This window comes from Notamacropus eugenii, chromosome 6 (assembly GCF_028372415.1).
Source record: "Notamacropus eugenii isolate mMacEug1 chromosome 6, mMacEug1.pri_v2, whole genome shotgun sequence".
NCBI lineage: Eukaryota > Metazoa > Chordata > Mammalia > Diprotodontia > Macropodidae > Notamacropus > Notamacropus eugenii.
The window spans coordinates 123,594,565-123,599,782 of NC_092877.1; positions in this window are offsets into that span (position 1 = coordinate 123,594,565).

Sequence of the window (5,218 nt, forward strand, 5' to 3'; positions counted from 1 at the left end):
ATGGGGATATTTAGACATTCTATTTCCTTATCTGTTAATTTTGATAGTTCATATTTTGGTAAATATTCATTGATTTCACTCAGAATATCAGATTTATTGGCATATAACTGGGAAAATATTTCCTTATAATTGTTCTAATTTATTCTGATTTTCTTCTTTTTTTTAAGTGAAATTAACTGATGGCCTATCTATCTTGTTTTGTTCATAAAACCTGCTCCTGGATTTAACTCAATAGCTGGTTTTTTTGAAAACTTTCAATCTTATTAATCTCACTTTTGATTTTCAGGACTTCCAGTGTGGTGCTCAATTAGGGAATTTTAAAATGTTCTTTTTCTAATTTTTTTAGTTGCGTACCCAATTAATTGATCTGTTCTTTTTCTTTTTTGTTGATGTAAGATTTTAGAGAAATAAATTTTCCCCCAAAAGTCCTGCTAGGGGCTGCATTCCATAAATTCTTGTATGTTGTCTCATTACTATCATTCTCTTTAATGGAATTATGGACCGTTTCTATGATTTCTTTGTGGACTCTTTCTTTAGGGTTACATTATTCTTTAGGGTTAGATTATTTAGTTCCCAATTAAGCTTTAATCTATCTTTCCATTGCCCTTTGTTGAATGCAATTTTTATTGCATTATGATCCAAAAAGAATACATTTAATATTTTTGCTTTTCTACATTTGATTTTGAGATTTTTATATCTTAATACATGGTCAGTTTTTGTGCAGGTGTAATATGCTACTGAGAAAAAGGTGCAGTCCTTTTTGTTCTTATTCAATTTTCTCCAAAGGTCTGTCATGTCTAACTTTTCTAATAAACAATTTACATCCTTAGTTTCTTTCTTGTTTGTTTTTTGGTTGGATGTATCAAGTTCTGAAAGAGGACAGTTGAGTTCCCTCACCGGTATAGTTTTATCATTTCTTCCTATAACTCACTTAACTTCTCCTTTAAGAATCTGGATGCTAGGCTCAGATGCAATCCAGCTCAGACTGTCTAGCTGAGATTCTACCTGGCCCGCTTGTGAATACAAGCCTTAGAAATTCTTAGGCTCCTTAAGAGCCAACCCAATTTGGGGAATCTTTAATAAACTTTGTTTTCTTTGGCTTTAAGAAGACTTGAGTCGAATTCATTCGAGCATGACCCGGGCTGTTGGTATTTTGGGGTCCCAGTCACCCCTCAATCTCATCATTTATGGGTCCCTGCCTGGGAAAAGCTGCTAATTTCAAGTTCTTCTGCTAAAACTGGAAGGTATGTAAGCCTCCCCCTCTCACTATCCCTTCTTGCTCTCCAAGCACCTTGGAAGCAGATTTTCGGACCTGGCTTCAGGTCCCAGTATCAGGCAAAGTCTCTGAAGTTCCTGGGCGGGAGGGAGTTAGAGACTCAGGTTGTGGGTCCAGTGGTTGTGTTTGAGGCAGTGGGCCTGGGCATACCATCCAAAAGTGGGTGCCCAATTCTCTGGATTTCCTGGATGCAAGGAAATTAGGGAAAACTCAGTTATTTTTGTCCTCCTTTTTTTTTTCTTAAGGCTTACTCCTACATCCTCCTTTAAGGAGGGGGGGACTTCCAGCCCCATTCCAAGTAATGGGTCAAACTTCATCAGTTCCAAAGAATTCACCTTTGGGTTGTCTCTTACAAAACTGGAAAAAAATTAACTTCTCTAAAGACCTTAAAAACAAAAAGTTGTTGTTCTTTTGCAACACACTTTGGCCTCAGTATCACCTGAAGGACAACGAAGTTGGCCCATGTTTGGGACCTTACAATATAATATTTTTTTACAGTTAGAATTATATTGTCTCCAAAAGGAAAAATGTATAGAAATACCTTACATAAGGGCCTTTGTCAAACTCTCTCAGGACTCCATTTTCAGAAAAGACTGTAAGATGATTGTAGTTAGAGCTGCCCCACAAAAGGGAAATGAGGGTGAATTAGATGTTTTGGATGACCCCCTGTTTATGGCTCCTAGGATCTCGGCCTCACCTCCTCCCCTATCTCGGTTCCCAATCACTGTTCAGTTCCCAGCCACGGGGCTTGCTAAAATGCCTCCCTCTGCAGCCCCTCTGGCTGGGGCAATATTCACTCAGGCCCCAGGCCCCACTCCCCACTCCCCTGGCACTCTCTGGGGCATGTCCCCCTTCTTCCCCTACTCTTTCTCAGGTACCTCCTGATCTTTCCCCCCACCAGCCCGATCCCCTGGCCCTACAGCCTAATCCAGTTCAGCAGGCATTCTTCAGCCCCTCGCTCACAAGAAGTGGGACTTCCTATATTCCTCCACAAGCCCCTGTCCCCATTGGGCCATCAGGGCTGTTTCCCTGGAGAGACTTGCTTACTCCACCCAGTGGGACAACCAGGGTGCATGTTGCGTTCTCTCTTTCGGATCTCACTCAGATTAAAGAGAAACTGGGGAGATACTTAGAAGACCCCACTAGGCTTACTGAGGGTTTTAGGGACATATCCCTACAATTTGAACTTTCTTGGAAGGATCTGCATATTCTTTTCTCTGTCTGTTGTACCATGAGGAGAAGGGGAGAATTTGGGAACATGCCCAAAAGTTTGGGGATCGTATGGCTAGCAGTAATCCATAAAATACCCCCCCGGAACAGCTGCTGTTCCCACTAGTGACCCAGGATGGGATTATCAAAAGAGTGAGGACAGGGGAAAGAGAGACGTTATGGTAATTTGCCTGTTAGAAGGCCTAAAAACTGCATTTCAAAAACAAATAAATTTTCCAAAAATTAGGGAATTACTCAGGGAAAAAGGAAAACCCTGCCCTTTTTCAAGATAGGCTAGTCGAAGATTAAAAAGCATGCAAATTTGGATCCTGACTCTGTAGAAGGGGCAGCAGTCCTTAGCATATATTTTATTAATCAGTCTGACCCACAAATTAGAAGGAAACTGCAGAAATTGGCAATGGGACCCCAAACACCTCAGGCCCACTTACTGGAGATGGCCTTTGGAGTCTTTAACAACAGAGGCTTCATTGCAGCCGAGGAAAGAGAACGAAGGAGAAGGGCCAGGGCCAGGGAGCATGCTCAATTCCTGGCTGCTGCCTTGGCCAGGAAAAGACCCAGGGAGCACCCCTCCAGGGGACCCCCTTGGAGGAAGGCTGGCTACTTGGGCAGTGGGGAAACTTGTTTTCGTTGCCACAAGGAGGGTCACTGGTCCAAGGAGTGCCCCTCCAGGGTGCCCCCCCAGAAGGAGCCCCAGGAACCAACGCCTGTGGAACTGTGCCCATGTGACCAGGAGGGACTTTGGAGGAAAGATTGTCCCTCAGGTTGGAAAAGTGGTGGAGCCGCCCCCCAGTACCCCGTCTTCCAGTCTCCTCAAGACTTGGAACAACGGGAAAGCCTGGGTGCTGGCAGTGCTCCCACTTTCTCCACCTCTCTCACCAAGCCCTGCGCAAAAACAAAGGCTGAAGGTAACGTTACCCACTTTAACATGGCTAAATTCTCTGCTTTAACCAGTCACTCTGCCTCTACCCATACCTTGACCCCTTGGGTTGTATGCATTGAAGGGGAAACTAAGGAATGTCTCCAGACATACCCCTTCCCCGTAAACATGCCTTCCTTATGCCCTCCTCTGACCCTGCCCCGTTGTTGGGAAGGGACCTGATGGTGAAATTGGGAAGCCAATTTTCTCTAGTTAAACCTCCCATCTCCCTTTTGCCTCTGTTCTCTACATCTTCCCGGGTTTGCTTGAGAATGTGGGAGACACTCAGGCCAAATACTTGGGACACTGGAATTCCAGAGAGAGCTACTTCTGCCACCCCAGCCATTGTTAGTCTCCCAGACCCTAAAGTGCTCCCCCATCTCAGCCAGTATCTGATTAAGCCTGAGACCTGGGAAGGACTACAACCTTTAATTGAAAAATTCCTTAAGTATAGAATCCTTGTCCCTTGTTCATCTCCGTGCAACACTGCAATCCTTTCCACAAAAAAGCCTAATGGAGAATACTCACAATTTATTTTTGCTTTTGAATATACTTTTCCTGGGGAAATCAAGTCTATATCAGCTAACATGGACAGTATTGCCCCAAAGCTTTAGAGAGGACCCTCATTTATTTGGCCAGGCTTTGGGAACGGATTTAAGGCACCTGACACTAGCAGGCAGTAGCTTAATTCAGTATGTGCATGATAGCGTCATTTGTAGCCCCACCCAGGCAGGTTCTTTGACTGCTGCTGTAGAAGCCTTTAATTTCTTGGGCATTCGAGGCTATAGGATCTCTTGGAACAAAGTCCAGATGGCAGGCCAGTCCATAAAGTATCTGGGTCATGAACTCATGCCCACCTCTCTCTCCTTAACCTCTGAGAGAAGGATAATCCTGTCTATCCCAGTTCCAGCCACTAAGAAACAAGTTCGAGTGTTTTTAGGCATCACAGGATTTTGTAGACTCTGAATTCCTAGTTTTGGTTTTATTGCTAAACCCCTTTATGATCCTGCTCAGGGCACTGACTCAGACCAGGCTAAAGTTTTTGAGACTCTGAAAACTAATTTGACCACCACCCCATCATAGACCTACCCAATCTGGGAAAACCTTTCACTCTGTATGCTGATGAAAGGAGAGGACAGGCTTTGGGAGTCTTAACCCATTCCTTAGGACCTGACCCCAGGCCAGTTGATGTTTTTATTTACTCAAAACATGCTTTTCTGGTTCTATATGCCCATGGAGCAATCTGGAAAGAAAGGGGATATCTGACAGCAAAAATCTCCCCAATCAAACATGCCCTTCTATGTCTTGGTCTTGCCACAGTCATCTTTGATTCTGTCCAGAGAAATTATCTTTTATGCCAGGGACACTGTCTTTTCTTTATACTCCTTTTGTGCCTGTTTGGTGTGTTTTTGCCTAACCTCCTTGCCAGGCTTGTCTTTTCCAGAGTGCAAGCCATCAACTTCCAGATGACAGCCCAGGCTATATACCAACCTCCGTCTGAATCCAAGGTCTCCAGCCCACTGGACCTGGCATTGCTCAGGTTCTGAAGTCTGACCCCTTGAACAGGACCCATCAAGGCAGGGACAGCTCTATGCCCCTTGCCAGCAGGAAGCAGTTTCAGAAGCTGAGACCTTCGCCCTTTACCCCCCAAAAATTTGGGTTCAATCTGTTTGAGGGGGGGAATGATGGGGTTCAGGCTCTGGGAACTTCCTTGAATTCTCCTTGTATCTCCCCACAGAACCTGGCTTTTCATATTCAAATTGAATTCTCCTTGTATCTCCCTACAGAACCTGGCT